Here is a 22,682-nt window from a genome sequence, read left to right as displayed (position 1 = left end):
AACTGCATCATAAACATCAAGGTAGGTTGCTTCACTTTAACTTTTAGGAGATTATTATACTTATCAACCAATATCTGGGCCCTTAATATGGGCAAATCATCCTAGCCTGTGAAACACAGAGGTACAAAGCATGGAGTTGAAAGTGCACACATCTAGATTTGAACAAATTATCTAATCTCTTTAAGCCTTTGTAAAATGAGGATAGATACAATACTGAACTCATAAGGTGCATGGGAGAAGACATCTAGACGCTGCCTATAAAGCGTTTATTTGACTGACAATAAGAGTCCATTCATTGTGACGGTGAAGGTGATGGCAATGAAGCTACTAAGGTGTTCTTATTAGTCTTATAAGAATGGTGAATAAGCCGCAAGATTATGCATGTCTCTGTGCATTTGCTTTCTAAGGCTGGACTGCTTTTGCCTTCTCACCTCCAGCTCCCACTCTGCATCTGTGTAAAGATCTCCCAAGATGGCACTTGTCTTCATAGGTCTTCTTCTATGAAATTATTCTGAATCACTCCTCTGGAATGAACTTATGTGGCCTGCATTTACATTAATCTACATCAAATACAGGAGTTCCCGTCCTGGCGCAGTGGTTAATGAATCCGACTAGGAACCATGAGGTTGCGGGTTCGGTCCCTGCCCTTGCTCAGTGGGTTAAGGATCCGGCGTTGCCGTGAGCTGTGGTGTAGGTTGCAGACATGGCTCGGATCCCGTGTTGCTGTGGCTCTGGCGTAGGAGGGGGGCTACAGCTCCGATTAGACTCCTAGCCTGGGAACCTCCATATGCCATGGGAGTGGCCCAAAGAAATAGCAAAAAAAAAAAAAGACAAAAAAATACATCAATCTACATCAAATACAAACTTCTGCAGTGGAATTTGTTACACTTCAATGCAATTTTTGTCTCTACATCAGCTTGCAACTCTTTTGAGGAAAGAAACTGGGTCTTATTCCCAGAGCCTGTAACAGTGCCAAGCACATAAGTCAAAGTGTCTAGTTCAACACATTAAAGTTCTTTTTTCTAGTAAGTTAAGAAAAATTCTTAATGAAAAGTGAGATTCATTGATATTCAGATATTCTTAAGAAAGGACTTTCTCATATAATTGATACATAGCAACTGAAGATTAATTAATCAATGGCTGGATTTCTTTTATTTATTTATTTATTTAATGGACTTATTACATTTATACAATGATCATCACAACCCAATTTTATAGCATTTCCATCCCAAACCCCCAGTGCATTCCCCCACCACAAGTTTTTCAAAGTCTGTGAGTCAGTATCTGTTATGCAAAGAAGTTCATTGTGTCCTTTTTTTAGATTCCACATGTAAATGATAGCATTTGATGTTGGTATCTCACTGTCTGACTAACTTCACTTAGCATGAGAATTCCTAGGTCCATCCATGCTGCTAAAAATGCTGGTATTTCATTCATTTTAATGGCTGCATAATATTCCATTATATATATGTACCTCATCTTCTTGATCCACTCCTCTGCTGATGGACATTTAGGTTTTTCCATGTTTTGTCTTTTGTATATAGTGCTGCAATGAACATTGGAGTACATGTGTCTTTGCGAGTCATGGTTTTCTCTGGATAGATGCGCAGGAGTGGGATTGCTGGATCGAATGGTAATTCTATTTTTAGGTTTCTGAGGAATCTCCATACTGCTTTCCACAGTGGTTGCACCAATTTACATTCCCACCAACAGTATAATAGGATTCACTTTTCTCCACACTCTCCTCCAGCACTTATTGTTTGTAGACTTTTTGATGATGGCCATTCTGGCCGGTGTAAAGTGGTATCTCATAGTGATTTTGATTTTCATTTCTCTAATAATTAGTGATGTTGAACACCTTTTCACGTGTTTTTTGGCCATCTGAATGTCTTTTTTGGGGAATTGTCCATTTAGATCTTCTGCCCATTTTCAGATGCTATAAAACTCTTAGAGGAAAACATTGGCTTTCTTTTATTTATATTTAGGTACTCAAACTAATTTAAGAAAAGCTATCTCATCCTTCTGAATTAAGTTACAAACACTGTTTTAATATTTAAATTTTAATATTTTATATTCAAATTAAATAATAAAGGCAAGATTAACTTTCACAATTCTGTGTTCTCATATTTTAAAAGAATGTCAAACATTTAAATTTCTTGACCATCATCTTCTTCCAGATTCAGCCAACATGTTGTCCTTACTTTTCAAGCTAATACAAGAAGGTTAAATACCTAGTGGTATCAACCTCTTTTGGTCAGCCTCAACACTTCTTCGAAAATAATTCCCATTGACCACAATATCTGCATTTTCAGTCTTTTTCTTTTCTTACTAAAAACTAGAAAAAAAAATCATGGTTACAGTTCCAGAATCTTCCACGAGGGGGCAAACATGCCTCATACACACAATGAAGGGAAAACTATTAGTAAAGTAGGTACATTGAGGAAAAAAATGGAAGTGGAGTAAATAGAGAGATTGGGCCCATATTAGAAAGGAAACAGTGGTATGCTACATACTCCTTTAAAGATAATATGTTTGCTTAATTTTTACATTTTACTCTTATTTTCAGTGCCAGAGGAAGAACACCTGAAGGTTGGAACCAGGTGTAACAGACAAATGTCTCTTTAGAGGTAAGCAAAGCATTTGAAAACACCGCAAGCTCTGTTGTACTTATTTCTATTCTGATCACTTGTTTTTTGGTTTTTTTTTGTCTTTTGTTGTTGTTGTTGCTATTTCTTGGGCCGCTCCTGCGGCGTATGGAGGTTCCCAGGCTAGGGGTTGAATCGGAGCTGTAGCCACCGGCCTACTCCAGAGCCACAGCAACGCAGGATCTGAGCCGCGTCTGCAACCTACACCACAGCTCACGGCAACACCGGATCGTTAACCCACTGAGCAAGGGCAGGGACCGAACCCACAACCTCATGGTTCCTAGTCGGATTCGTTAACCACTGCGCCACGACGGGAACTCCCCCTGATCACTTTAAAATTCAAATAGTCTTGGAGCACTCTTGTGATGCAGTGGGTTAAGGACCTGGCATTTTTACTGCAGCAGTTTGGGTTGCTGCTGTGGTGCAGGTTTGATCCCTGGCCTGGGAACTTCCACATGCCTAGCAGGGACAAAAAAAAATAAATAAATAAAATAGTCTTATAAAATGCATCTCTGAAAGGCTTTATCAAAAATGTATATCTCACTTCTGATAATATCGTTGACCTAAGGATAAAGAAATTACAGACAGAAATTCAACTGAAAGAAACATGGAGAATTCCTGTGTAACAGAGTGAACTGTGGAAGTTCTAGCTCTGCTCTTACCGTACCATCATCGGTCAAGATTTTCAGCTCTTGTGACCCAATGTACAGCTAAAATCAAGTGTAGTGCTTATGGCCTAATTCCTCAGTTCTCTGCTTACCCTGCCTGATTCGAGTCCACAGTCCATATTAGAATCACTCTAGCTGCACAGATTCTGTGAAGTCCCTTGGCGCTCATTCTCAGTTATATTGGCCAGCCCTAGTGAAACAGAACCTCATGCCAATTCAGCACCTGTGCCAAGCACCAAAATATAGCTACAGAAAACAAACAAACAAACAAAAAAAAAACAAACAAAAAAACCCGAGCAACCTTGCTAATTGATCTCATTTAAATTCATAATCATTTACCCCAAGTGAACTTTTAGTACTTACTAGAAAACTGACTGCTTAGTCAATTCTCTTTTCTTCTGTGCCAGACAACGATTTCATAACTCCTCTTTCTTTACACCTATTGCAGCTCTTCTTCTCTTTAAATTCTCAGCTGCTTCATATTTTACTGAGAACACAAGAGGGATTAGAAAAGAATATCCATGAACTGCTTAACACCAAGTCCATCAATCAGTCTACCTGGATTGATTGATTCTGAAACCATGTCCCCCCACCCCTTTTATATAAATTCTTTTCGGCCTTGCCGCATGTGGAAATTCCCAAGCCAGAGATCAAATCAGCAGTCTGAGTCACTGCAGTGATAGCACTGGATCCTTAACTTGCTGAGCCACACTTGCTCTGCCTTCCCTCTTTAGCAGAAAAAATGTTTGTCCTCTGTTCTAAATCCAAACCCTCCACTCTTCACTGGATCACTTCCCTCTTGCCTCATCAGGGATTTCTTTTCTCTTGTGTCTCCTCTTCCCTGTATCTTCCATTATTTGCTCTCTACCAGATGCTTCCATCAGCATACAAAGATCTAATACCTCCCATCTTAAAGGAAAAAAACTTTCTTTGTTCCTATACCCCATTCTAATCATTGCCCTGTTGCTCAGCTCCTCTTCACAGCAAAACTACTTTAAAAAGATAGCTCTACTTATGTTTTTACTTCCTTTTCTCCCACTTATATATTTTTGTCCTCTCCACCACATGGAAGTGGTTATTAATTATACCTATGTTGCCAAATCCTATATTAAATGATCAGTTCTCATGTTAATCTAATTGTAGGACTGATAATCATGCCCTCTTTCAACGAATTCCACTTGGCTCATGAGACAATTCCTCTTTTCTCCCTCATCACTTATTCTTATACCCTTTCCCGGATCCAGAAGACACTGGAATGTCTCATGGCTCAGTCCTTCACCATCATGTCTTCTCTGCTACACCTACCTACAAAGTGATTTTTGTCTTGTCTGAAGACTTTAAATACCATGATGATTTACAAATGTTCATCTTTACCATGATATCTCTTGCTGCTGAATTTCAGACTAGTATATCCGGCTGTCTACTTTAGGCAGCCACTAAGATCTGATAAATACCACAATTTTAGCATGGCCAAAAGCCAACTCTTAATGCTCTAAAGTTCTCTCTTGACCACTACCTAAAAGGCCCTAATGATTTTTTACTCACTTAGCTTTCCAACTTCATCTTTCAACCATTTCCCCTTTGAACATTTCACTACTAACAAACTAACCTCGTAGTCACTGGAACACATAAAGTATAAGCTCACCTACCTATATGTGCCAAACCGATTTTTCAATGTATTCACATGGCTTGCTCCCACACTTCTTTCAAATCTCTGTTCACATGTCCCCTGGCCACCCTATATAATTGTCCCCACCATTTATGCTGCTCCTTCATGATCCTTTCCACCAACTAGCATGCTATATTTATGTGTTTATGTTTATCTCTTTCCCCTGGAGCATAAGATTCATAAAGAAGAGATTTATTTGTTCGCTTTTGTACTTCCAGTGCCTAGAACAGCAGCACATATTAGATGATCCATCAGTAATCAGTATCTACTGAATGATGAATACCAACTTTTCTGATGATCAAGCACAGTTAATTGAAACCTACTTTTTTTTTTTTTTTTTTTTTTGGTTTTGGCCATGCTGATGGCATTTCGAAATTCCTGGGCCAGGAATTGAAACTGCACCACTGCAGTGACCCAAGCCACTGCAATAACAGCATGGGATCCTTAACCTGCTGTGATACAATAGAACTCCTGAAATTTGCTTTTTAATCAAATTTAAATTTCCACTTTTTATTAGCCTAAATTATGTTTGAAAAATTGAATATTCCTTTTTTTAAAAAATGAAAAATTATAGAGACATAATTCTTTATAAATACTATTTAGTAATCTATTCATTACAATAGAAAAGTTTTCTTTAAACTGTACTTTTTTCTAGAAGGAAAGTTTTGGTTTCATCATTTTTTTTTAAATCTAAAGGTTAAAAAATTTAAAGATCATTACCGAAGTGGATTGTTTTTCTTCACGACTTCACATGATGATTTTTTTTTAAAAAAAGGTTTATTTGATAATTACTTATAGCATGATATTGAATGTATCATAAGCCATTTACCAAGGATCTAAGTAAAATACATTTCACAATTATGGAACACTACCTGTATTATATATATATATAGATCTGGTATTATATGTCAACTCATTACCAGTAAAAATTCCTAGCAGTGTCTAAAGAAACAGTTCATGGAGTTCCCTGGTGGCTCAGTGAGTTAGGGATCTAGTGTTGTCACTGTTATGGCTCAGGTTCAATCTCTGGCAGGAAACTTCTGCATGCTAAAATTGTGGCCAAAACACTCCCCAAAAACTAACTCCATATTAAAAAAAAAAAAACAACAGGAGTTCCTGTCATGGCTCAGTGGTTAACAAATCCGACTAGGAACCATGAAGTTGTGGGTTCGATCCCTGGCCTTACTTCAGTGGGTTAAGGATCCGGCATTGCCATGAGCTGTGGTGTAGGTTGCAGACACGGCTCAGATCCCGTGTTGCTGTGGCTATGGTATAGGCCGGCAGCTACAGCTCCAATTTGACCCCTAGCCTGGGAACCTCCATATGCCGATGGAGCTGCCTAAGAAATGGCAAAAAGACAAAAAAAACAAAACAAACAAACAAACAAACAAAAAACAGTTCCTGTTCTGTTTGTAGTCACTTTCCTTCTTCCATTTTCCTATGTCTGTTATAGACATTCAATATTGAATATCAATCTTCATATGAATGATCATTTTCTTGTATTCTTGTATCAGAGCTTTCATATTAATGGAGGAAATTATCAGTCTATCTACAATTACTTGAATGTAACTCTACTTCTATTACTATAGCTTTGTTATCCCTAAACTACATTTGTGCATATTTTGTGTATGCTGACCTCATTGAATGAGTAGATATTTGCCATAAAATTCAAGATTTCTATACGGCATGATTAATCAACCTAAGCTCAGCAGCTATCACACACACACGTGCGCGCGAGCACACACGTATTATTAGTATAGAAATTCTCCTCCTACCCTTTCTTGTAATTCAAAATTATATAAAACAGTATTGATTTGTCATGCACCAAGTAAACTAAGTTCCCAGGTTTAGGCAGACCTCTATATAGTGACGAGGGCAGGGGACCTGGCAGTCAGTGGATGACAAATGCATGGGCCAAATCACCCTGACAACTCCTCTCCATAATAAATCTGGGAAGCTAATTTCTGCTAAATTGCTAATGGCTGCTAATGAGATACTGGATACACAGTTAACTCTCCTGATGGTGTATTTGCATTTAAATGAGCCCTTTCTGGAAGGACTCCTTAACCCAAAGGAGTGGTTCTAAGGCTGACATCTTTAGGTACCCAGGGCCTCTGGCTCAGGTTTCATATTGCCATTGTGGAGACATAATATCATCAGGGCATTTGATCTGTAATTCCAGAATATCAGAAAGGAAGCATTGCAGACCTCAAAGTCATGATCCAAAGAATGATTTTTAAAAAATGTTTTTGCAATGAAAAGTCATAGATTAAAAAATCAATCTATTTCACCTCACCCTAGCCACGACTCATTAAATTAAATTATCTGTCAGACTGGTGTATGTCAAGGTCCAAGCAGACAGATTCAAGCACTATATGTTGATGTAATGTCATTTCATTTTCTTTCTTTTTCTTTCTATTTCCCCTATGCCTCTTGCCATGTTGTAATATCTGAAACAGTCATTCCTGCCATTTAATATCTTTAATTTTTGTTTTTTCCCTAGCACCATCAACACTGATTGTCTTCCGTGAGCAAAGAAAACCTGGTAAAAGTACTGTGAAAGAGAAAGGAAATTATCGTGAGAAACTGTCTATGCCTTCAGTGATTCTGGCATCACAGAATAAAAACTATGCCAGGAAGGACAATACAATATGTGATGGTCATGTCCCAATTCACCACACTTAATCCCCACTGCTTCATACAAATTGAAAGAAAAGATTAAACATCTTCTTTTTCCATTTCTAAACTCATGTACACACACATACACACAGACACACACACACACACAACAAAGGATGTTTGTCAAAGAAGCGTAAGTGGCCCACAAACAAAGCTCCCAATAGCCAAAACTGCAACAATTTGAACAACAAAATAAAATGGTATTGGATTATAACATCAAGTATAAAATAAATATACATGAGTCTATATTGATATAAATAATAGAATATGTTCATATTTGGGGGGAAATAGACAAATCTCCTATGCAGAAGAATTCCAAATACTTTCTGTGCCTACTCTCTCCTTAAGGAGGTGGAGAATAAATCTCCAGTCCTTGGATGTGGACTTCCCATGGTGATTTTCTTCCAATAAGTGAAGTGTGGAAGGAAGGGTGGAGAAGCAACTTTACAGTGGAGAAATCTGAGACACTACCTCAGCCAGGTTATCAAGGTCAACATCAAGAGTCAAATCACATTGATAGTATATACCCTTGATATGACCTCATAAAAATGACACTATATCTGTGATTGTCCTCCCAGTAAACCATAAGCCCAGTCTTATCATGAGAAAAGCATTAGACAGATTGCATTAGTGAGGTATGCTACAAAATATTTGACCACTACTCCTCAAAACTGTCAAGGTTATCAAAAACAAGAAAAGCCTAAGAACTTATTATAGCCCAGAGGAACCTAAGGGGGCTTGATAATCAAATGTGACAAGGTGTCCTGCGTGGAAGCCTGGAACAGTTTTAAGGACATAAGATAAAAGCCAAGGAAATCTGAATAAAATACAGACTTTGGTTAATGTTATTATATTAATATTGGCTCATTAATTGTAATAAAGGTACCAAAATACTGAGGAAATTGGGAATGGGATATCTGAGAATTCCCTGTACTATCTCCTTAATTTTTTTGTATATCTAAAAGCATTCTCAAAATATATAGTCTTTATTAAATAAAACAAAAAAGTTAATGATGACTTGATTGTAACAGAGTAGTGGTATTTTGAGACAGCTATAAAAACTGCAATAGGAAATTATCTGTGACATCTATTAGTGATAAAATCACAGGTACTGCTAATATTATTGTGGTTTGTTGTCTGCATTTGTGTTTAAAGGAAATGCTAAATGCTAAATTTCAATTAGAAGTTAGTGAAATTAAAGATGTAATATTCCTATTCCCGATCCCACATACCCTTTAATATATATGAAGGATCCCCTGAGCTTTGGTGATATTTATGGCCTAATTTTATGAAAGATGAATACGTGATTATTCCACCTTTCAAAAAGCATGCATTCTAGGGTCAAGAATTCTTACGGAGTCCTGCTGGAGCTCTGTTTGCTACACTACCTCCCAGTCTGGAACTGCTAAGCGGAGGGTTGGGAACTCTTCATAGATCGAAAGTACTGTCCTGGCTTTGTGCAATTATACTGTTTAGATGGCTGGACAAATTCAAGAGTAAAGCTGACCTGGACCTAGTTAGTGATGGGCGATTCCAAAAGCACTCTGAATGTGAGAGCTTTCCTCATGCAGAACCCAAGTGTCAAAGAGCCTCTCTACTTGGGAATGGCTCTATATTAGGAAAAGAAACCCTGGTTAAACTGCAAAGAGAGCACATCCTTGGCCTTTTCACCCCTTAAATCCCTGAAACGCTGATCTAATCAGTTTAGGAGGCAAAGAAAGGGAAGGAGGGAGAAAGGGAGAGAAAGAGAACTGTTCATAGCTGGTGCCAAATTAAAGAGAGAAGGAAAGGGCTTATATGGGTATATGCTTATATTATTCCTAAAGCCAATTCTGGTAAATTCTTCCGGGAAGGAAGAGATACAGCCATCTGTTCTTGTGGATTCAGCTTCTTTGTTTCCAAATGTTATAGCTGTCACCAGAGCAGGCTTCTCAAATGGGGCGGGGCGAGGGGGGTGTTAGAGGGGGAACATCTGTCCACTAAGTACTCCGCTAAACAGCAACAAAATACTGTGGCTACCCCTGTCTCTTTCCTTGAATGCTTTCTCTAGTGGGTCTACTTCTCCACTCCCTTGGGAGTTTCCTGTTCCATTACGTAGGCAAGAGGGCGAGAGGTCCCAGCTTTCATAATTGTGAGTGGTTTGGCTGTGCGTGTACGTGTGTGTGTGTGTGTGTGTGTACGCGCGCGCCCGCCTTGGGAGAAAGTAGAGCCTGATACAAGAGGTTTGGAAAAACTGGTTGCCAATTTAAAACATTTTCGGAGTATCTGAATGTTTATCTTAAAAGATAATTCCACTCTCAAATTCAGCGAAATGAACAATACTGATAAGGAAGATGAAGAGGGTGGGAAACCCACACAGCAGAATGGAGCTGTCCATGCCGCGGGAGGGACAGGGGAGCGCTCGGAGGAAAGGCGCTATGCAGAGAAAGTCTCTCAGGCTCTTCTCTCTCGGTCCCCCGTCCAGCGACGCGTCCTCGGTAAAAGCATTAATAGAAAATTATCCTAAAAGCGGGAAGGGTAGCGGTCGTCGGTCACAATTTCCAGGAGCCAGTCTCTGCAGCCGGGAGATGTCCCTCTCCCCCCGCGGCTGGCGCGGAATGTGGCGATCCGGCCCGGGGCGGGGGATGACTTCATGCGGCCGGAGCTTGGCGGCGGGAGCAGCTGCTGCAGCTGGCAGGTGGGGTGGGGGCCGGAGGAGCTGACCACGTACCGGCCCGGCGCGGTGGCACTGCGGCCCCGGGGCAGTGGGCGCTGGGGACATGCGCTGACTTGATCCGGAGAAGGTAAGCAGCCCCGCTATTATTAGCCTCGGCCACACTGCGCGGTGCTTTCCGCTCGGTTAATAATGGGGTTTGTAATACAGAGGGAAGAAGGGGAATGTCCCTCCTGCATTCTGCAGTGGGAAAGGGAGCAACAACTGGAATTGAAATGTTAATCAGCCAAGTGCCTGAGATTGGAGGAGCGGTGTTACTGGGCAAACAAAGAAGGCGGTCAGCCTTTATAATCTTTAAAGATAATCGACCATTGCAAAGCCAGACTCGCTTAGACATTGAAGAGGATTCAAAATGTAAAATAATTTTTGAGCTGCACTTTTACGCTGCTACCTTCAACCTTCACTTGGTTAATTTCTGCTTTGGGAGCAGCAGGTCCTTGGCAGCAGCCTGAAGAAGTAATCAGGAATCTTCCCTCTCCTTCCTCCTTCCTCTACCCTCTCCCTTTCCAGTTATCAGAATGGGGTTGTGCACATTTCAATGTCAAACAGCCACTTCAATGGAACCTTTAGAAGGAGTCTCACATAAGAGGAGAAACTTATCTCTTGGAGTTCAGCTTGGGTTAGCAGCACTTGTCTCTACTTCTTTCAATTTACCATCTTCTCTTGTCAATCATGTCATTGATTACCCCCCCCCCCATGCTGTGCCCCTTCCCACGCCACTCTTTTCAGCTCCTGTCCACCACCTCTGTTCCATGACTGATTTTGTCAAGGACCCAGAAAGGGCATTGCTCTTCACCGCGTTTGAGCTGATACCTGTGTCCGTCTCCCTAAAACATGGTATGAAAAATCCTTTAAGCCTATTACCGATATGGTTTCTGATAACTCCATTGTAGCGCCTGTGGCTACCGGCCAGCTTTCGAGGACAGCAGAAACTGTTGGGGTGTGAGAAAGCGGTCCATACCTACGTATTTTGCTCCCTGTGCATAGGAGTAGGTGGAAGTAGAAATGTGAATGTCAGTCTATCCAGTATTTACTTGGATCTTTTTAAATCCATCTGGGTTGTGAGATATCTAGCTTGGTAGAGTATGAGGCAAGCCCTCCCTCAAAAGCAAGCAGTGCATTTGTCCTAGGATTCCTCAGTAACCTCCAAAGAGTTTCCAGAGAGGCTTTCCCCACAGGCAGTCAGAAAGCCAGGGGAGCCAGCCAATTTAGACTTAGGGTTATTTGAGCATCCTCAAGTTAGTCTCCCCTTTTAAGGGTTCTAACCTAGGATTTCCCCACACAAGTGCCTTGCTGCCAAGCTCCTGCCTCTTCCTGTTGCCCACGGAGGGATGTACATGTGAATGTTATTCTGTGAAATGGTTAAGATGGCTGTGGTGGGGATTGCAAATGTGCCACTTCACCAACCGAGAACAGTTGCAATAAGACAGACTGTGTGGTGTTCTGTGTGCCACTATTCTATTTAAAAGGAGATTTGTTATCTTTACATTTGCAATGAAAGAGTCAATTGGACTCAAAAGCCCTGCAGTTTTATTTTAGCAAATTGAAATAGGAAATCAGTGGAAAAGCGGGGCAGGGTTTATAGCGAAAAATATTAGCTCTGCTTTTTTAATATTGCTTTTAGACGAAGATATTGGTTCTGCAAAATAATGTTCATTCTATTATACATCATTATTGGTTTTTGGTGATAAATTCTCAATTTATAAATACACTTTGAAAAGACTGGAGTTGGTTTCTTTGTCTCTACCGTCAGTATTTGGGGCAGAGGGAGTGGAGGGAGTGGGCAAATCCTATTCCAAGTGGCCCATTCCAGAAACTGTTTTCCTGGACCATGAAAACCTCTGGGTCAATTTTTTTTTTTTGGCTTGTTTTTGTTGTTATTATTATCTGTTGAATGTAGTTTGTGTTTGAAATGTTAAATTTCAGAATTCCAAAAATTTGACTCTGGCACACCAACTAGGGGAACAAAGGAGAACAGCAAAACCCTTTATTCTACCACCTTTCTGGCCTAATCATAAAATATTCAACCATAGGAATAATTATTCTGATAATAAGTGAGAGTGAGAAACATGTTAAAATAATAATTCATTTTTAAGAAAGTAGCCCAAAGTATGTGACATACAGCATACAGATTAGTGCAACTGACCTTAAGTACTATAAGAATTTCTGTAATTTTAAAAACTGTCTTTATGCTGAAGTATAAGACATGAACATATCCTAATGATTGTAAGAAATTGACAGCATCTATTACTTGGTTTCTGGAAAAACTGAATTCTTTGGTAGGAAATGGGTCAGGATTAGGAGACTGGTGCTGCCTAAGCTGGTGTCATAACTGCCAGTGATTTTACAGGTGAGGATGCATGAAGTTATGGATGAGGGTTGGAGAAGCCTTTTTGGGAAGAAAGAAAACAAGATAGAAAATTTAATTTCTTGTTTCAGTGCAACTGAATATGATAATTAAATTTAAAGGATTTCTGCATCTGGGCTTTATTATATTTAAACAATTTCTGAGGCAAGTTTCTAAATTCAGAGTCCTAGGAAGAAATATGTGTATGATTTCCCGACTAAAACTGATTTATGACTTTATTTCCCTTTTTTAAAAAAAAAATTACCAGAGAAAGGAAACATTAATTGCCTAGTGTTAAGAAATGGAGGAGGAATACAAAATAGGAAGATGTGCACTATTAGATGCTAAATGAACTGCAGGGACTTTTGTAGTTTTGACAAGATAGAATAGAAGTCAGTCTGTTGCTGGAGTTTTCCTGTGGTGCAGCGGGTTAAGGATGAGGATTCAGCATTGTCAGTGGATGGACAGTGGGTCACTGCTGTGGTGTGATTTTCATCCCTGGCCCAGGAACTCTCCAATGCCATAGACAAGGCCAAAAAACAAGCAAACAAATGAAAAAAGAAATCAATATGTTGCTTTCTAATCACATAAAAATTTACTCCAGTGGTGGTCAGTATTATCAGTAAATTGAGTACATATTTAAGAATCAAAGTTGCCCTCTCCTAACAAAAGTCATTTTCTGGTTCTTCATTACTGTCATTAGCTACAATTGAAATAGCCTTATCCTGAGATTTTGAAAGATGGAAAAAGAAAAGTAGGGTTAATAAGGCGGAAGAAGAGTTGTCATTTCTATTTCACCATTGCCTCCATTGAGAATGGGTAGAAATAGTGCTATTTTTAAAGTAGTCAATGGCCTCTGCCAGATTTCTTTACTGTTTCGCCATGTTCATTGTCTTTATTTTTAAGTTCTCTCCTATGTTCTTTTAAAAACTTTACTGATTAGTGTTTCATTCACTAAAATAACATTTTTATTTATCTTTTTTTGTTACTCAGTGAATTTTTATTACATTTATAGTTGTACAACGATCATCACAACCAAATTTTATAGCATTTCCATCCCAAACGTTCAATGCATCCCCCACCCCCCAACCTGTCTCACTTGGAAACCATAAGTTTTTCAAAGTCTGTGAGTCAGTATCTGCTTTGCAGAGTTCATTGTGTCCTTTTTTTAGATTCCACATATAAGTGTAAAATAATATTTTTAACTTAAAATATCATTGATGTGTAATATATATTACCAGTGTACAATATAGTCACAATTTTTAAAGGTTATATTCTGTTCGTGGTTTTTATAAATTATGACTATATTCCTTATGTTGTGCAATATATCCTCATAGCTTATTATATACAAAACAGTTTGTACCTCCTAATCTTTTACCCCATATTGTTCTTTTTTAAATGCTTATGCTTAAAAGTATTATTAGTAAGTAATATATATGAGGCACTGAGATATCTCATTATCTAGTTTCTCATTATCCCTTTAAATTACCCCATGACCAGCCAAAACCAAGTGGTATTTATTTCCAGTTTAGTCCCCATAATGTCATTAATTTGTTTCTTTCACTCATCCTGCTTGCTACATGTTGAAACCTTGCTCACATCAGACACTGCCTCTTCTGTGAAGCCTTCCCCACATCCACCTTCCTTTTCCTGTCAGATGTGTTTCTCCCTTGTCTAAATTCCTATGACACTTTCTATTTTGGTCTCTCTTTTTGTGAGAACACAATTTGCTCTTCTAAAATAGCCCTATAGAACAGGGTCTGTAACTAACAACTTTTTATTACTTGCAACCCATAGTACGGTGCCTAGCTATGGATGTGCAAAGTAGCTGCTTTGCAATTTGATTTTAGTGAAAAAATTAGTTGTTGTTTCCCAGGGGTCTTTGTCTACCTATACTCCCAGCAAGTTAGGCTCTAAATATGTGTGTAAGTTGGTTTTAGTTGTTTAACATTCTTATATAATAATAAATATAGTGAAAGTATATTCAAATAGTTATATTCAACAAAAGTTATTGTGAGCTTGGAGTTCCCGTCGTGGCTCAGTGTTTAACGAATCCAACTAGGAACCACGAGGTTGCGGGTTCGATCCCTGAACTTGCTCAGTGGGTTGGGGATCCGGCACTGCCATGAGCTGTGGTGGAGGTTGCAGACGCAGCTCGGATCCCGTGCTGCTGTAAGCTCTGGCATAGGCCGGTGGCTACAGCTCGGATTAGACCCCTAGCCTGGGAACCTCTATATGCCGCAGGAGTGTCCCTAGAAAAGGCAAAAAGACAAAAAAAAAAAGTTGTGAGCTTACATCCACTAAAATGAATACTGGCTCATCCATATTAAAAAACAAAAAAAACCAAAAAAACCCACCATAGTAAGCATTGTAAAATAAAAACTTTAAAGAAGTTGTACCTGCTTTAGTATGTTTGCATTCTACTGAAAACTAGTCAACAGGGGAAGGGAAGGTGTCTTAGATAAGTAAGCACTTCTTTTTTTTTTCTTGGCTGCACCTGCAGCATGTGGAAGTTCCCAGGCTAGGGATGGAAACCATGCTGCAGTTATGACCTGTGCCACAGCTGTGGCGACACTGGATCCTTAACCTTCTGTGCCACAGAGAAACTTCCTCCTTATTTTCTTATAGATGAAGATTATTTAATTGTATAAAGAGGTTGTCCATTCATCCATCAATATGCAACCTAGGCTGTTTCTGTGTCTTGGCTATTATAAATAATGCTGCTGTGAACATGGGGGTGCAGATAATCTTTTGGAGTTAGTGTTTTCCTTTGAGTTTAGTCTCAGAAGTGCAGTTGCTGGATCATATATAGCTCTAGTCTTAATTTTTTGAGAATCCTCCATACTGTTCTCCATAGCAGCTATACCAATTTACACTCTCACCAACAGCACAAAGTTTTCCTTTTTCTCCACATCCGCACCAGCATAACTTATCTCTTAATTTTTTGACGATGGCCCTTCTAATAGGTGTGAGATGATATCTCACTATGGTCTTAGTGCATTCCCTAAACTTGTTGTGTTGATTGCATTGAATCTATAGATGGCTTTGGGTAGTGTTTTAACAGTCTAAATGTTTGGGTAGACATTTTAACAGTCTTCTTCCAATTCATGAAAATGGGATACTTTTTCATTTATTTGTATCTTCAATTTTTTTTTCATCATTGTCCTCTAGTTTTCCCAGTAGAGAACTTTCACCTCCTTAGTTAAATTTATAAGTATTTAATTGTTTTTGCTACTATTGTAAATTACATCAATTTCTTCATTTCTTTTTCAGAAAATTTGTTTTAGTGTATAGAATTGCTACTGATTTCCATATGTTAATTTTTTATCCTGCAGCATTACTGGATTCATTAATTAGATCCCACAGTTTTTTGGTTGAGTCTTTAGGATTTCCCATATATAAAAATCATGTTATCTGTAAACAGAGACAGTTTTACATCTTTCTTTCCAATTCTGACGCCTTTATTTCCTTTTCTTTTTTGATAGCTCTAGCTAGGGCTTCTAATACTATGTTGAATAGAAGTGAGAGTGGGCACCTTTATCTTGTCCCTGATCTTAGAGAAAAAGCTTTTAACCGTTAACCACTGAGTATGTTATCACCTGTAGACTCGATGGATTTTATGATGTTGAGAAATGTTCTTTCTATTCATTTGTTAAGAGTTTTTATCATGACTGGATGCTGAATTTTGTCAATGCTTAATTTTCATCTGTTGAGATGACCACATCATTCTTTTCTTTCATTCTGTTAATATGTTCTATTACATTGATTGATTTGCATATGTTGGACCCTCCTGCATGCTAGGGATGAATCCCACTTGATCTCGGTGGATGATCCTTTTGTTGTGCTGCTGAATTCAGTTTGCTATTATTTAATTTATTTATAGATTTCTTTTTTTTGCACCTATATTCATCAGGGATAATGGCTTGTAGTTTTTTTTTGCTGGTAGCATCCTTTTCTAGTTTGGTATCAAGATAATGCTGGCCTCATAAATGAGTTTGATGGTATTCTCTCCTCTTCAGTTTTTGGGAGAGTTTGAGAAGGACTGAATGTTTAAATGTTTGGTAAAATTTACTAATGAAGCCCCTTGGTTCTAGGCTTTTCTTCAATGGGACATTTTTGATTACCGATTCAATCTCCTTACAAGCAACTGATGTCTTTAGATTTTCTATTTTTTCTTGATTTAATCTTGGTAAGTTGAATGTTTATAAGAACTTTTCCGTTTCTTCTAGGTTGTCCAGTTATTGGTGGATAGTTGTTGATAGTAACCTCTTATAATCCCTTGAATTTCTATGTTATCAGTTATATTGTCTCCTTTTTCATTTATAATTTTGTTGATTTGGGTCCTTTCTCTTTTCTCCGTGGTTAGTATAGTGAAGGGTTTGTCAGTTTCATTTATCTTTTCAAAGAACCAATTCTTAGTTTGGTTAGTTCTTTCTATTGTTTCCTGTTTTCTATTTCATTTATTTCTGCCCTGATATTTTATTATTTCCTTTGTTAACTAATTTTAGGCTCTGCTTGTTCTTCTTTTTCTAATTCCTGAAGATATAGTGTTTGGTTGTTTATTTGAGATTTTTCTTGCTTCTTAATGTAGGTGTATATTGCTATGAACTTCCCTCTGAGAAGTGCTTTTGTGCGTCCCATAAATTCTGATATGTTGTTTCCATTTTTGTTGGTCTCAAGTAACTTTTAAATTTCCTTTTTAATTTCTTCTTAGAGCCATTGGTTATTCAGAAAACCGTTGTTTAATTTCCATGTGTCCCTGAATTTTCTGATTTTCTTCTTGTTGGTTTTTTCCTTTGGCTGTGCCCATGGCTTGTGGAAGTTCCTAGGCCAAGGATTAAACCCATGCCACAGCAGCAACCCAAGCCACTACATTGACCACACCAGATCCTTAATCCACTACACCACAAGGGAATTCCTGGATTTTGTTTTTTAAATCCATTCAGCCATTCTGTCTTTAACTGGATAAATTAATCCAGCTGTATTTAAATTACTTTTAAAAATTTATTGAAATATAGTTGATTTGCAATATTACATTAATTTCTGCAGTTTTAAACTATTGATAGGCATGGACTTAGTACCATTTTGCTCATTGTCTTTTGGTTGTTCTGTAGGTCCATTTTTCCCTGTTTCTTATTTTGCTGTCTTTTCTTTGTTTTGATATCTTTTAGTATCAGTATGCTTTGACTTTTTATCATGTTCTTTTGTGTAATTACTATAAGATTTTCCCTGTGGATACCAAGTGGCTTATATAAAATAAATTATAATTGTTTGAAATTGATAATACCATCCATAGAATTTGTAAACATTAAATTTTTACTTCTTCACATTTTAGGTTTTTGCTTTCACAATTTATGCTTTTTATATCATGTAACCAATAATAAATTACTGTAGTTATTATGTTTGTTTTTTTTTGTATTTTTAACATTTAAACTAAACTTATAAGTGAATTAAACACCACTGTTACCATATTGCAACATCTAACTATGACAATATATTTACAATCATCAGTGATACTTATGCTACCTTTTAAGGTTTGTATGATATCAATTGGCTTTTTTTTTTACTTCCACTTCAGCATTTCTTGTAAGGCATGTGGTGATAAACCCTTTCAGCTTTTGTTTGTTCAGGAAAATCTTTATCTCTCCTTTTTTTTTCTAAAGGACAGAATTCTTGGTTGACAGTTATTTTCTTTCAATATTTTGAATATATCATCCCATTCTTTCCTGGCCTGAAAAGTTTCTGTTGAAAATTCACTGATAGTCTTATGGGGGTAACCTTTGGGTAATTTCTCTCTTTTCTCTTACTGCTCTTAAAATTTTTTCTTTGTCTTTGAATTTGATGATTTAATTACAACATGTCTCAGTGTAGCCTTATTTGAGTTTAACCTATTTGAGGTCATTCGGGTCTCATGGTTCTGGATATTCATTTCTCATTTCTGGTTTGGGAACTTTTTAGCCATTATTGCTTTAGATATATCTTCCATCCCTTTCTCTCTCTCTTCTCCTTCTGGAATTCCCATAGCACAAACGTTTTGCTTTTCATTGTGTCCCATAATTTCTGTAGGCTTTCTTCACTCTTTTCTCTTTTTTCTTTTTGTTCCTCTCACTGGGTAAATTCTAATGTCTTATCTTCCAGTTTGCTGATTCTTTCTTCTGCATGGTTGAATCCACCTTTGAAAATATATTGAATTCCTTAGTCCAGTAATTATAATTTTAAATTCCAGTATTCCTGTTTGGGTTTTGGGTTTGTGGGTTTTTTGTTTGTTTGTTTGTTTGTTGATGTTGGTATTTTCTTCTCAAACTTCTTGTTTTGTTAATCCATTGTTTGCCTAATTTCACTTAGTTGTTTGTGTTTTCTTATAGTTTACTAAACTTCCTTAAGAAGATTTTTCTGAATTCTTTTTTTTTTTTTTTAAGAACCTAAGGCACTCTAAAATGACAGGCCAGCTCAGAGTCTCCCTGACCCCCTAAATGCAGCCTCAGTGGTCTTCATGGTGAGCCAAACAGACTGACACTCCAGTTCAGACCCCACCACACTCCAGACCCACTGTGCTTTGCTCTGCAGGACCCACACACCTCCACACTCCAAACTGCTATCCCCGCAGCCTTCCACACCAGTCACAAATCATTTCACACCCTTCCACACCCCACACACTTCCACGCTCTGCTCCACCCTTCCTCCAGGAAAGTGGGTCCCTCAATTTCTTTCTGGCCCCTTATTCTTTTTCCTGAAACCGTCAAAGACATTTCCATATTTTGGGCTCAACCATTCCCCAGGCACCCTGGATCTACGGGACAACAGGTGCCCAAACACCCTTCCCCATTGTAAATATGCTTGCTGATATTTTAGAGAGGAATCAGACTACAGATCCATGACCACACCTGGCCAAAAACAACTCTGCAAAGTTCCCAATACACAAAAATAGGTTGTATCTTCAACCACAGACAAAAACCATGATCCAGTGTCTCCACTGAGTCTCCAGAAGGAAAAAAGCACCCTCAGTTGGCTCAAAATCCTTGAAGAAAGTAAAACCCAGAGAAAGAACCATAAATAGACATATAGACAAATAGATGACAATAAATAGAAAGAGAGAAAAATAGACCAATAGAATATTCACGACATTAGAACCAAGCATTGCATTGAAGAGGATAGAACTCCTGTGACACACACAGATAGAGAGAGAAACCAAGGTGAATGGAAGACAGAAAACAGGAAAGAAGACAGAAAGCCAAACCAAGAGGCCCAAAAATGGCCCATTCAAAAAAGTCTGAATATGTTAGTAACTCAGATTTATATCAAGGCATTGAACCCCCTGCCATGCATCTCTGTTGAGAAAGGCCTTACAATGCAGGAGAGTTGTACAGTGGCTTGCAGTGAACTGTGGACCCCACAGGGAAACACAGGTCAAGTACCACCAGGATTCCAAAGGACGTATGGGGGAGATCGCAGGGATTATTCCAAAGGGAAGCAGGTCAGTGGTGCCCCCACAGCCACACCCATGTCCCCCACCCTGTGGTTATTCACCAGAAAATATATGTCTCTGCTCAAAAGTCTTGAAACGACATCCGTACACTAAAAGCCAAGCGGAATCTTTTCTGAATTCTTTGTCTGGCAGGTCATAGGTCTTCATTTTTTTCAAGGTCAGTTATTAGAGCTTTATTAGTTTCCTTTGGTGGTGTCATATTTGCCTAAATTTTTGGTGATCCTTATTCCTTACATCGGCATCTGCATATTTGAGTAACTAGGCTCCTTCTCCAAACTTTTCTGGGTACTATATTCAGTAATAGGTGAGGCTATGGATTAGTTCCTGACAGGGAAATAGAACAGGACTGAGGGCCTATATAGCTCATTGTTTGGGGACCCAAATTAAGCCAGAGTGGGTAGTCAGGTGAGAACAGTGGTTTTGCTCTACAGATGGGGGCAGCATGGGCTGTGCTGTTTAGGTGCCACTGTATCTAGGACTATGGAATAGCTTCTGTGTACACAGCTTCTGTGTACTCTGGTTAGGCCCCTGGTTGGATGGGCTGAAGACTATATTCAGCAATGAGCAGGTTTACGAATTAGATTTCTTGCCCAGGTGAAGCAGGAGTAGCAGCTCTAAAGCCAGTAAGGCTCTTTGTTGTCTTAATTCAAGCCAGCCCACACCCTAGGTTTTCTGGCTGAATATTCTTTGCACACCATCAGCTTCGCCCATCCTTCTCTAGGCATGAATACTGCTGGGCTGCACAGCTTCCAGGAGTTGTTATCAGCCCTTCTAGTCAGATGGGGCAGGAAGATAACCCTCCACAGCAGGTGGGATGGGGCTAGGCTTGGCTTCTTTGCCTGGACAGAAGGAAGAGGCACACTCTCGGCTATTCTTAATTTCTCAAGCAGGCTCTCTAGTTGGAAGGAGCTGGGGGCTACCCTCCGCCGTGGCTATGAATTAATCTCCCTGCCTATGCATAGCACAGGAACGCCCAGAGCCATTACTAGCTTTGCTTTGGGATTGATCAGCTCTGCCTGCCCACCTCTCAGCTGGAGCACCACTGGGCCAGAGCTTCCAGGATTTATTGCAAGCCCTTTGGGTCAGATGGCTAGAGACGCTCTCCACAGTGAGTGGCTATGACTCCTCTCTTTTCTTGAGTGTGGGCAAACTTGGCTCTATGGCTGATGCAAATCAGGCAAGATCTGTTCCTTGCTAAGTCCCCTGGTTGTACTGTACTCCCAGCCCACCAGCTCTGTTGATGAGCAAAGATGCTGGTTGTGATCACTGCTTGGGTACTGAGGTATGAATTCTGTCACAATCCATGTGCTGACTGTTGTGTGTCCCTTCCCCCTTTATCACAGTCCAACTTTCAGTGGTCAAGCCCCACAGATTCCCCTGCAAGCATAGTGGGTCAGATCAGAGCAGTGGCTCCCACAAAAGGGTTGGGGGGTGGTTGCTGGCTGTCCCCCAGTTCTCTTCTCCTATGGGAGGAATCAGAGGCTCAAGGGAGACCTCACCCATGGAGCAGTGTGATCAATGAATGTGTAGTTGCTTCTCTCTTTTAATGCCATCTGTCTTGGTGTCTGTGGTGCAAGGGGTTCTTCAGCCTCACCTATGTGTAATAAGATTCTCTCAAATAATGTCCTGTCCCCAAATAATTGTTAGCTGTTCCTCCCGTGAGGGGGAGCAGAACCAGGAATGATCTTAGCGATGTCACCCTACTCTGAGCTCATGTTGACAATATGTGTGTCCTTTGTAGCCCAGATATTTCTGGCACTTGAAATGAAGTTCTCTTTTTATTGTTCTCCTAGCTTTAGGACCTAAAATAAGAGCTCTTCACTGCCACTGGCACAAAGGCAGCTGAAGTGACTAGGAAGCAAGTGCCAATGAGAATAGTGAGTCAAAAATCCTTGATTCATGGAAAAGGAATCCCAGAAGGAGCTCTAAACGTGACACATTCCAAATGATTTATTTAGGGTTTTTCCAATCAAAATCATTTGTGCAAAAAAGAAACAGTTCTCAGACATACAGTACTATATACTGCCAAATATGCAGAAGAACATTGCCAGCAGTTGAGTGGTGTAGTCTACTTTGAAATATATTCAGTTTTCTTAGGATGGACGTATGTCTGCCTCAAAGTTACTGTTTCTTTCTAGTAATGCTGTCTAGAGTAATGTATTTGCTTTCGTCAGGTTAAAGAAAGAGTGACATCTCTCCCAGATTCTAAAGCAATTACCACATAAAAATGCTTTAAAAATTTTAGACGATACTTAAGGAAACCATTACCAGCTAGTATGGTTCCTACTAATGCTAGTAGTCAAATAAAGGTATGAAAAGAACATTAATCTAGAAATAATAGAGATGGAAAGATGAAGAGGTAGAAAACTCAAAGACAGCTAAACTGTTGCTTTCTTTACACATTCCCAATTGTGATAATAACTGTATAAACTTCTAAAATAAGTATAATTTGATAGAAACTTCATAAGCCTAATG

At 39.0% G+C, this 22,682-nt stretch overlaps 1 protein-coding gene across 2 annotated transcripts in view; it reads left to right on the top strand.

The window, feature by feature from the left end:
* The first annotated feature begins 10,297 nt into the window (after nucleotides 1-10,297).
* Nucleotides 10,298-22,682, top strand: part of PKIA (cAMP-dependent protein kinase inhibitor alpha) — a 102,734-nt gene continuing 90,349 nt past the window's right edge. The window contains exons 1-2 of one of the 2 annotated variants that reach the window (XM_047783708.1): nucleotides 10,313-10,444; nucleotides 11,104-11,211. The gene's annotated coding sequence lies outside the window, so the exon portion shown is untranslated. Of the gene's footprint in view, nucleotides 10,445-11,103; nucleotides 11,212-22,682 lie in introns of both variants that reach the window. The other variant, XM_047783707.1, reaches the window with a different exon arrangement.

Source organism: Phacochoerus africanus, chromosome 6 (assembly GCF_016906955.1).
Source record: "Phacochoerus africanus isolate WHEZ1 chromosome 6, ROS_Pafr_v1, whole genome shotgun sequence".
Lineage (NCBI taxonomy): Eukaryota > Metazoa > Chordata > Mammalia > Artiodactyla > Suidae > Phacochoerus > Phacochoerus africanus.
Note: the sequence above shows the minus strand (reverse complement) of the source record. Positions and strands in the feature narration are given on the sequence as shown.